Here is a 12,221-nt window from a genome sequence, read left to right on the forward strand (position 1 = left end):
CAGAGCCATATGTCCCGCTTTGCCCACTTTCTTCATCTTCATATGGTGAAGAGTCTCAAAAGCCACCAGGATATTATTCGATACGGCTTTATCCGATTGGAAAATGCTTTAAGATTCTGAGATAATCTGGGGCAAAACTCTTTTTAATCTGTTAGCCATAACTTTAGAGACAAGTTTATATAGGACATTACAAAGTGCAATAGGATGAATTTCAGAAATAAATTCCAGGCTCTTAACTTTGGGTATGAGTGTAATGTAAGTATGGTTCAGACCTGGCAATACTTCTTTGGCATTTAAACAAAATAAAACAGCCTTGACAATGTCATCGCCAATACTATCCCAATAATGTTGGAAGAAGATTGGAGGCATACCATTAGGGCCAGGGGCTTTTAAAGGCGCCATCTACTTTAAGGGTGAGTTTGGTTCAGCTTTTTGAAACTATGTTTTTTGAAAAAGTGGAGTTTTCAAAAAGTGCAGTATGAAAAGTGTTTTTTCAAAAAGTTGAGTGTTTGGTAAAAACTGTTAAAAAGTGCTTTTTGAATAAGTTGAGTGTTTGGTTAGCACTTATAAAAGTAGCAGTTTGAGGGATAAATTACCAAAAATGACAATGTATATATAAATGAGTTTATTTCATACTTAAATCAATATTGTGAAATTATTTCTTCTCACCAATATTAGCTAATAATAACCTACCACTTAAGATTTATTGTGAAAGTATTGTAGAAATTTTGTGATAATTGATACTGATTTTAATTTGAATGTACTATTACAATTAATTTTTTTTCTCTTTCTAAAAAAATTATTTTTTTTTCACCAATATTAGCTAATAATAACTTACTACTTAAAATTTATTGTGAAAATATTGTGATAAAAATTGATATTAATTTTAATTTGAACGTACTATTAAAATATTTTTTTTCTCTTTCTAATTTTTTTTTCATCAATATTAGCTAATAATAACTTACCACTTAAGATTTATTATGAAAGTATTATGAAAATATTGTGATAAAAATTGATACTGATTTTAATTTGAACGTACTATTAAAATTATTTTTTTTCTCACCGATATTAGCTAATAATAACTTACTACTTAAAATTTATTGTGAAAATATTGTGATAGCATTTCCTTATTTTTTTTCCTTTTTCTTCCCCTCTTGTTTTCTCCTCCACACACGTACCCCTCTCTTCTTTTTTCTTTTTTTTTTGTTCCCCCTTTTTTTCCTCTCCACACACATACCCTTCTGTTTTCTATTTTTTGTCCTTGTTTCCCCTTTTCCCTACCACTTCCTCCAGAACCTTCATTCGGCAGAGCTCCTTTCTTCCTTTTTTTTTTCTTCTTCTTCCTTTCTCTCTTTTCATTCCGCAGACCTTTTTTTTTTTTCTTTTTTTTTTCTTCTTCTTCCTTTCTCTCTTTTCATTCCGCAGAGCTCTTTTTTTTTTTTTTTTTTTTTCTTCTTCTTCCTTTTTCTCTTCCCACTTCGTCTGCAAGTTCTACTGTGCTTGATCTTCCTCTAGAACATTCTAGTTTCATTCCGCAGAGCTTTTTTTGTTTTTGTTTTTCTTCTTGTGTGATTCTCTTTTCTCCAAAATATTATAAGAAAATATTGTACTAATCTCATTGATTTTGGAGGTGTGGCTGATGGGTTACTGTGAGCACAGAGGGCAGTGATGGGTTACTGTGACCAGATCAATGGGTGGACAGTTGTTGCTTGATCTCTTCTGATTTATTGAAGGGTAATTTGGTAATTGCCCAAGATCGTCCAATGGATATATGAAAACGTGCACGGACTTTTTTCCAAAATGCACCTCAGAGCTCCTTAACGCACTGCGCGTTCTCTTCACAAATCCAAAACGCAACTTTTTCAAGAAAGTTGCGTTTTATAACTAACCAAACAGGCTTTTTGGGTTTGCTTTTTCAAAACGTGATTTTTGGGTTGAAAACGTTGAAACAAACAGGCACTAAGGCTATTTCGACCTCCAATCTTGTGAATTCTTCAATCAAACCAACATTCATGTCTACACTCACCACCCTCTTAGTATGTTGAATCACCGCTTCCAAACCACTCGGATTTGAAGAAGAGAAGAGCTTGGTATAGAAATCAACAATCATGGCTGAAACGTTTTCCTCCCTAGAAAAAAGGACCCCATTTGAGTCCCGTAGCTCAGATATAGAATTGTGGCGAAAGAGTTGGGAAGCCCTATTATGGAAGTACTTCGTGTTGCTATCACCCAATATCAACCAGTGGGTGCGACTTCTTTGTTGCCACATTAGTTCTTCCATGCGGAGAAGTTCATTTACTTCGAATTTAATTGCAGAAAATATCCACACTACCCCTTTGTACTGTCGCTGCCTCTGCTTTGCTCAACATCTTATTTTTATCCACTAAGGTCCGTGAAATATTACACAGAGAGTTCTTGCTCCACTTCTTTAGCTTCACTTGGCACCTAGCAATTTTTCCCACAGCCGAGGCCACAAGAGAACCCGATTGAACTGCCGCCCACGACCGGGTCACTGTGTCATGGCACCCTTCCTTTTCAACCCAAAAATGTTCAAAACACCAAGGCCACTAAGGTTTTACAAGGATGCCCTCAGGAAGGATAATAATGGGGCTATGGTCGGATTGCCTACAAACCAAGGATTGTACCTTTGTTGCAGGGAAGCAATCTAGCCATTTAGCCATGCTAATAGCTCTATCAAGACGTTCCCATAAGCCCCCAGAAGGATAATTCTTAAACCATGTAAATTTCTTCCCAAGGAAACCCAAATCCATCAAACCGCATTGATCTAACACCTCTTGAAACTGTTGCATCTGCCTGTAAGGACGAGGTCGACCTCCTCTCTTCTCGTGTGACTTTAAGAGTTCATTAAAGTCTCCCCCGCACATCCATGGCAAGGCGAGTTGATTATGAAGGGTTCTCAATAGGATCCAAGAAACCGAGCGGAGATGAGTCTCAAGGACTCCATAAAAGCCCGTAAATCTCCAAGCTTCAAAGATAACTGCATCTATGTGATTAAGGGAGGATGAAACAACCCGTAGCATAAAATCTTTTTTCAAGAAAAGGGCTAGGCCACCGCTATGATTAACTTTTGACACACTGTAGTAATGACCAAATTGTAAAGAATCGCGAATACCTGCAAGCCTAGCTTCAACCAGCCATGTTTCGGCTAAGAACACAACTGTAGGATCTTGTGTCCGGATAATATCCCCGAGCACTTGAACTGTCTGCCGGTTCCCAAGCCTGCGACAGTTCTAACACATAATACTCATAATCCTTGGTAGGGCTGGGAACCAGCCTCCACCATATTTCCTGCATTTTCCTTATCATCTTAAGAAACCTGAAATTTCTTATTTGGTAATTCAAGCTGATTAGTCCACCACAAAACCTCTTTTTTTGTCCAACATGTGCGAGCAGAGCTTCCTTGCTGCCTGAAGAAGAACGGAGAATACGAGACCATTTTGAACCTAAAGCATGAGAGTCGTGCTTTGTATGTTGTTGGTTGGAGATGTCAGTTAACTGAGGGCCATGAGTCACGTGGGAATTTAAAATCATAGGTTGGTCTTACTGTTGGCCCAACGTGGAAGAGCCCATTGTGTGGTTGGCCCGTTTAGTACCAAGAGAGGGCCCATTTGGCCTCTTTGAAGGGGAGGCTAATATCTCCGGATACATTTGGCCCATATGTTCCCAATTACCCATATACCCCTCAATCTTATTAATAACCTTTGTCATAATAGCCCCACTCCTATGTTGACCTCAAAACTTGGAGGGATATCTTCCTCAGATCCTGAGAGATCAGATACAGAAGGAAAGATGGAAAAAGTAGGTGTAGATATGGGGTTTACCTCACTAAGCGCCTTCTTCAAAGCCTGGTTTTGCACTTTATCCCACTGCATCTCCTAGGTTATGTTGTATATATAGGTATATACAATGATAAGTTGTAATCATGATGCTTGAGTTTGGAGAATATGGTTTCATAAAGTGAAAAATCAAGTTCTAGAATTTTCTAAGTGAAAATTCAAAAATCAGTATTTTTTTATCAGTCGAAGTATCGATCGAAAATGGTAAGAAAATAATCTTGGAGGTTTTGGATGTCTTGATCGCTGTTCGATTCCTGTTCAATCGATCGAAAAGAGTACTCGATCAATTGAAATTAATTTTCGACTGATTAAAAATCGTGAAACATGATTTTCTGTAGAATTTTCTGGTGACTGTTCAGAAATGTTGAAAATGTTTCAAGCCTTGTTAACAGTTTTATGAAACATTTAACTCTCCATATGTGCCTTTTGATGAAATATAACCTTATGGATATAAATAAAGGCTTATGTTCACTTGAAAAAACAAAATAATAAGTTAGAGAGAAACACAAGAAATCCTGTAGTCATTCTACAGAATTGTTATTTGTAGAACCCAACATCTTGGTTGCATCATGTGGACAAATTTACGATAACCCTTTAGCAACAATAGTGTGGGAGGCAAATATTGTCTAAGGAAAACGATATAGTGCCTCAAAGTTATCTATTTTCTGTTTGTCTTTCGCCTTAATCTTGTTCTTCCATTATTACTTTGTGTAATATCCCCAACAGGTTATTGTTGAAGGAAATCAGCAATAGTGGTGAAAGCTCTGTGTTCTAGTGATACAAGTTTGGCCTCGTACGGCTTATTAGTGAAGGATACTGCTCTTTACTCTAGTTTCTTTTCAGAATTGACTTACACTTATACTAGGAAAGAAAGCAATAGAGTTGCTCACAGTTTGGCTAGACAAGTTGTGTTTTTTCAAGATAGTATAGTATGGATGTATGGTATTCCACCCATCACTTCTTCTTTTGTTCAGGCTGATAAAGCTACCTTCGATGAATTTGAATAAATGACGTCTTTCTTCTCAAAAAAAAAAAAAAAAAAAATCATAATGACATTTAGGATTTTTCAGGGCAACTAAATAAACTTCAAGGCTTATTAAGTTTAAGAAAAAAGATTTAAAGTTTTTTTTATATAATTTTTATTAAGTTTTGAATTTTCATCGTCAAGCATGGCAATTCTAAAAAACATATTAGATATAGAAAGCAAATGAAAAAAAAATGAAAGGTATATTTTGTCATTTTAATATCTTATTTTGATGAAAATATGAAGTTGTAATCTGGTCCAAAATAAAAGGGGTTGAGTGTAACATTCTAAAAATCAGGGAGGCAAAATAATATTCATTTTAACTACAAAAATGATTTTTTTTTTTACTGATTTACTTTTGCCTTTGCTTCTTTAGTATTTATTTTAAAACTCCAAATGGTTCATTCTTTCTCGGTGGTAGCAAATTTGCAATTTATTGCAATGAAAATTAACTTGTACCATTTTCTCTCTCAGCACTCCTAGAAGCCATAAGTGGATGGATCATTTCATTCTTTCCTAGGAATACAATCGCACCTGGCCCCAAGAACAGTTACGGGCTCAGCCCAATGAGCCTTAAACAATATGAATTTGTAGAGTGTGGGCTTGAAACCCAGGTTAGAAGTGTTTGAGGATTAAATGACAAGTCAAAGATTGCAAACACTTGAAAACAACAAGGAATATTGTAAATCAACCTGCTCGGACGTAAGCCGAGAGATGTTCTTATACTCTCTCTTTCTCTTTTTTCTTTTTCTTTTTAGATTACAAAGAAGGGAGTCCCCATTTCTGTTCTAAGTTGCTCCTTAAATACTCCTCTTTTTGATACTTTGTACACGTGTTGCCCCAACTCCCCCTTAGCCTAGATATTTCTTTTCTCAGTGCCTTTGAATAGTAACCAGAAGTTTCCTTTCCACTGTTCAGGTGTCACTTCCCCATTAATGCGGCCGTGGTGGTAGGTGCAGTGGTCTTTAATGTGGAGGTGGCAGCCTTTATCTTTGGTATTTCTCTAACATCTAAGTGTTTCTAGGACATTCAAGGGTTTACCCCCTTTAACCATTGGTCTTAATCGTGTCATTCCCCGACCTTTACCATAAAGTCCTCGGGTTCTCCGTGTCCGTCCGAAGAGAAATTCACCGGCTGGATCCTCTGGATCCTCGGCATGGGCCGACCCGTAGTACTAACAAGTTCTAAACCCAAAAGCAAGGCCCTTCCTTAGCATGGCCCAAAGGCCCACATCTCCATCGTGTCTTTTTACTCCCCACAATAGCCCCTCAAAACTCTAATTTTCAACGTCCGAGGAGAAAAATAGGGTTTTGATCTGACGAGAACCTACTCCACACACTTTATGAGTGATTACACGTGTGGAAATCGTTTCGCGTCCCAGAAGATGCCACTTGGCGGTTTTATTTTCAAAAACGCGCGCATTTATGGCTGTAAGCCACACTTTGTCTTCCACGTTCAACGGCGAGATAGGTATCCAACGGTCCTCGTTACTCCACGAAAATTTGGGCGGGACAAATATAATTTCGAGGCCGCTTTTCCGCACATCGTGACGCTTCGGGAACCTGCGCCTTCATTTAATTCCCCAGGGGCTAATCCCATCAAAACATCAGCAATCATACTTTACCTGCAGAAAACCGTGGAAATTTGCACAACTTCAACTTTGTAAGTTCTTGCTCTCTCTATTCTTAACCTTTTCTCCTCGGATACAGTCCTCGGCTATCCTCATAGATATTCTCCCCTTTAGAGTTTAGCCTTTCGTTCTTTTTTGATGGGTAGGTTTAAGTGTCTAGTTGATACCGCCGCTGGAATGGAAGGCTTCAGAGCCAAGTATAACATTCTCAACGATGTAGGTTTAAAATATTACCCTACAGGCCGTGGCCGGTTCTAGAAAAGAGGAGAGGTTATCATCCCAATGATAGCCTTTATGCAGAGGGGCGGACGACCCTCCCAATGAGGCCTCGTAACCAGGGAGTACCTTCGCAACCACCGGCTGTGTCCCGACTGCGTCTCCTGCAAACGTTTTTAGAGTTTTGGGTAGCGTCGATGCTTTAAACGAGCAAATGGGTCTAAACCTCACCTGGCACGATGTTGTCTTTTTGTACGAGTCCCATAAACTCTCCAATGTAGGTTACTATATTAAATCCCGCTCCAGCGTCGTTAGACTAATCTCCTGTCTGCCCAAATCCAACAAAGGCATGAAGGATGACTACCTGATCGTCTCTGGGAATTGGCACGACGGCCTCCACTGCCCAGTTGAGTGGGGAAATCCAGGTGCGACACCTTAGGATTAACCTCCCCATCTCACAACTTCCTTTAATACTCACAAACATGCACACTAACATGTATTTACATTTATTTAACTTTATCACTGGCTGTGTGAATCTGACCATGTTGTTCACTTTCACGTCTTTCTTTGCAGATAAGCAACACGTGCGTCCGCGCCTGAGCCACTACAGCGTTGCCGATCTAAACCGAGTGCTTTGCTCCGAGGTGTTTATCAGCGAGGACTTACAACTTAGAGCTACTCATCTGATTCTGGGGTACGATCCCATCTCTTCGGACTTCCAGGAGATAGAAAACGCCATAATCGCGGGTGACCGAAGACGAAGGAGAATAAACGTAGCTCGGCCCCACTTTTTGGACGACCACGATCTCCCTGACGCCCCTCACACCGTTTTGCACAACCAGCCCATAGCGGCAATTCCCCTCGCCGTGCACTCTCAGGCAACTGTTGTTCCAGAAGAGCAGGTGTCTTCTTCACATACACTAGACGAAGAGATAGATCAATTCCAACTTGAAGACACCGAAAGACCTCAAGGGAATCAGTTCGTCGTACTTTCTGACGAGGAGGAAGAAGCCACCGAGGCCTCTGGAATTGCAGGGTTTGTAGTTGCCCGACCGGAAGACGAATCCGAGGAGAAAATGGATAGGATGCAGGACCTCCTAATCAAGAGAGGTGCGAAGGTCGCCGAGAAAAAGACGGGGGCGTCCCAAGTCCTTCCAACTTTGCCACCTCCCCCTCCTCCAGCCGAGCCAAAACTTCCAGCCAAGAATCCCAAAAAGAAGAGAAAGGGGGAGGCCGAGGGGAAGATCAGTAAGGACCCCAAGAAACCACGACAACAGCCTCAACCGGTTCAGCAGCAGAAGCTGGACAAAGGCAAGGGTAGGGCCCGCTCAGTTGAAAGCGGGGAGATCAGGGATGAGGCCGAAGTGCGCCGAGCACCGGTCACCTGGTCCCCTGACTTAAGATTGGATGGTGCACCCATCTCCTGCCAATCCAGTATAAGGGCGGTTCAACAAGGCCATGCCCACCACTTGGCCGAAGTGTTGAAGCGCCCTCTTCTGCTGCCCAAGGATATGGAGACCTTGGAAAAAATGAGCCAGCCACAACTATTCCTCTCTTTAAAAAGAGACCTAGCGTTGGTAAGTTTCCCCCTTTTTAGGAAGATTCCACTTTTAACAATATTGATAAGTTTCTTACTATTCCTGATTCCATCATACTTTGTTACAGGCCATTCAGGAGGTCTTTGTAGCCGAGAAGTTCATAGAAGACACTCGGAAGAAGGCCAGAACTGAGCTGGAGATTAGGATGGAGACTGAGAAGTCCTTGGGCACGGCCCTTGCTGAGAACGAGAAGCTTATCTCGGAGGTGGCTGATCTAAAGAGAGAAAAGAATGGGGCCGAGGCGAACCTGAAGACCATGAAGACTCAGATAGAAGGGCAGCGCAAGCTCCTTCGCGAAAAAGATGATGAGCTCTCCCGAACCCAAAGGGAACGCTTGGATTTGGAAAAGGACTTGCGTTGATGAAGGAAGAAGCCAGCTCATTCCAACGCTCTTTACAGGCTGCCAAGCAGACGAGCTACGAGGAAGGGGTAGCAACCACCGAGGAGCAGCTGACAGAGGCCTTTGCGGCTTTGTGCCGGGAGTACTGTCAGAAAGTCCGGGGAAGCCCTAAACGTAGCCGGAGTTCCTCTATCCTCGGATTCGAGGAAGTCCGAGAACGTTTGGCTTCCCCCGGAGATACAGGAGATTGAAGAGGCTCCCGCCGCTACTCCTACCCCCGAGTCAACTCTCTCTCGCCCCCGCTCCGATGGTCCCAACAATCGTATCCTGGCGAACCTTCAAAGGTTCCAACAAAGAGAAGGAAGGAGGCGGGGATGCAGAGAAGGACTTGAGCCGTAAAGTGGAACCCAACGTCCTTCCAACAAAGACAGAGACAAAGGAAAGCAAGTCCCGACTCCCTTCGAGCCGGAGCTGAGAAAGACCGAGGCCACTGGCACTCTCTCAGCAAGACCCCCCTCCAAAGGCTTAGGACCTAGCTTTAGGACTTTTCTTTTTCTACATCCGGATTAAATATGTAATGTACATTTAAGTGATTAATGAAGAACTATTTCGTTTGATTCTCATTTATGTCGCATCCATTTTACTTTATTCTTGTTACATTGGTCATAAAGATTGCCATTAGTACATGGTCAAAAAGGGGCAGACCAAACAAATCTAACTTCAAATTTTGCACAATCATAACCTCCAAGTAGTCATTCGCGTGTTATTAAAAACTTAATAAAAATTGATATGGCTAATATGTTTAAACAATGCCTTGGTTAAAAAAGAGAGACCTCATATAACGATTAAAACCTTATAATGTGTAGCATTGTTTTTAGTAGGATGTAAGATCCGAGGACCATTCCTTATATAAATTTGCTTAACGCTTAAAGATATAGAACTTAAGATCCGAGTTAATGACCAGTAAGGGACTACTTTCCAGGCGCAATAAGAAATTAACTTTAATCAAGTTTGTGGTCCGAGGACAAGACTTAACCAATTTCCCATTGGTTCTTAAGATCAATAAGTTTAAATGTCAATTTTTCCAAAGTAGGAGGTCCGAGGACCCGGCATAACTAAGGTTCTGTTTAACAAGTGACAAGATATCAATTTCCACAAGGTTTGTGGTCCGAGGACTGCACTTAACCAAGTTTCTGTTTGATTCTTAAGAAAATGTGAATCTTCAAAGGATAATTTACCCAAAGTAGGAGGTCCGAAGACCCGACATAACTAAGGTTCTGTTTAACAAATGATAAGACATCAATTTCCACAAGGTTTGTGGTCCGACGACTGCACTTAACCAAGTTTCTGTTTGATTCTTAAGAACAGTAACTTCAAATGTTAATTTCCCCAAAGTAGGAGGTCCGAAGACCCGACATAACTAAGGTTCTGTTTAACAAATGATAAGACATCAATTGCCACAAGGTTTGTGGTCCGACGACTGCACTTAACCAAGTTTCTGTTTGATTCTTAAGAACAAAGAATTTCAAATGTTAATTTCCCCAAAGTAGGAGGTCCGAAGACCCGCATAACTAAGGTTCCGTTTAACAAATGACAAGACATCAATTTCCACAAGGTTTGTGGTCCGAGGACTCGAACTTAACCAAGTTTCTGCTTTGATTCTTAAGAAAGAATCTTCAAATGTTAATTTTCCCCAAAGTAGTGAGGTCCGAAGACCCGACATAACTAAGGTTCTCGTTTAACAAATGACAAGACATCAATTTCCACAAGGTTTGTGGTCCAAGGATCGCACTTAACCAAGTTTTCGTTTGATTCTTAAGAACAAAGAACTTCTAATGTTTATTTGCCTAAAGTAGGAGGTCCGAAGACCCGCATAACTAAGGTTCGTTTAACAAATGACAGTGACATCAATTTCCACAAGGTTTGTGGTCCGAGGATCGCACTTAACCAAGTTTCGTTTGATTCTTAAGAAATCGCAACTTCAAATGTTAATTTTTCCAAAGTAGGAGGTCCGAAGACCCGACATAACTAAGGTTCTCGTTTAACAAATGACAAGACATCAATTTCCACAAGGTTTGTGGTCCGAGGACTCGCACTTAACCAAGTTTCGTTTGATTCTTAAGAACAAGTAACTTCAAATGTTAATTTCCTCAAAGTAAAGAGGTCCGAAGACCCGCATAACTAAGGTTCTCCGTTTAACAAATGACAAGACATCAATTTCCACAAGGTTTGTGGTCCGAGGACGCACTTAACCAAGTTTCGTATGATTCTTAAGAACAAGAATCTCAAGTGTCAATTTCCCAAAGTAGGAGGTCCGAAGACCCGCATAACTAAGGTTCTGCTTTAACAAATGACAAGACATCAATTTCCACAAGGTCGTGGTCCGAGGACCGCACTTAACCAAGTTTCGTTTGATTCTTAAGAACAAGAATCTCCAAGTGTCGAGGTACTCATAACTTTGAAATATTAACTGACAAAACCCCTTTTATTAATAATAATACCTTCTAAGATTATTTACATTCCACTCGACGTGGTACAATTCTTTCATCTAGGTCGGGCCTAGCCGATACGACCCTATGCCTGCCATACCGAAACAATGCGATAGGGCCTTCCCATTGGTCCTAGCTACTCCCAAGCGGGGTTCTTAGAAGTGCCCACAACTTTTATTAGCACGAGATCACCAGTGCAAGTGGCCTTAGCCTCACGTGGGCATCATATCCCCGTTTTAGCTTCGTTGATAATAAGCCATTTGGACCATAGCCGCTCGCGCCGTTCCTTAAGCAAATCTAGGCCTTTCTCCAGAGTCCCGCGTTATTCTCTAGATTAAAAGAGCTCGTCTTTAGGGTGGGAAAACCAGTATTCCGTAGGTATCACCGCCTCGGCTCCATAAGTCATGCGAGAATGGCGTTTCTCCGCGGACTGCGCGCGTGGTCCGATACGTCCACGTAACATGAGGGAGCTCTTCTACCCATCTCCGTCTTTCGCATCATCCAACCTCTTCTTCAGCCCACTCGACAATGACCTTGTTAACGGCTCCCGGCTTGCCCATTTCTCGAGGATAAGCCGGGTGGGAATATCTATTTATGATACCCATGTCACCACAATACTTCCTAAAAGCCTTACCGTCGAATAACACCATTGTTTCGAGAGATGAGTGTGTGGTATACCGATCTAGTAACGATGTTTTTCCGTACAAACTTCTTGGAGTCAACATCTCTAATATTTGCTAAGGGCTCGGCCTCAACCCATTTAGTGAAATAGTCTGCTTCTACGAGAAGCCATCTTTTGTTACCCGTTGCCCTCTAAATGGCCCAACTATGTCTAGTCCCCACCGTGCGAAGGGCCAAGGACCGGAAAGGGGGTTAAGAACTCCTCCAAAGTTGATGAATATTAGGGCGAACCTCTCGACACCGATCACATTTCCCCGGCATAGTCTTCGGCCTCTCTTTGCATATCGGGGCCACCAATAACCTCGAGTCGTAGCTCCGTGGGCTAAGGATCTTCCCCTCAAAGGTGGCTGCCACAAATCCCTTCATGCAAGCTTCTTCTAGAAGCC

Source organism: Castanea sativa, chromosome 1 (genome assembly GCF_040712315.1).
Source record: "Castanea sativa cultivar Marrone di Chiusa Pesio chromosome 1, ASM4071231v1".
Classification (NCBI taxonomy): domain Eukaryota; kingdom Viridiplantae; phylum Streptophyta; class Magnoliopsida; order Fagales; family Fagaceae; genus Castanea; species Castanea sativa.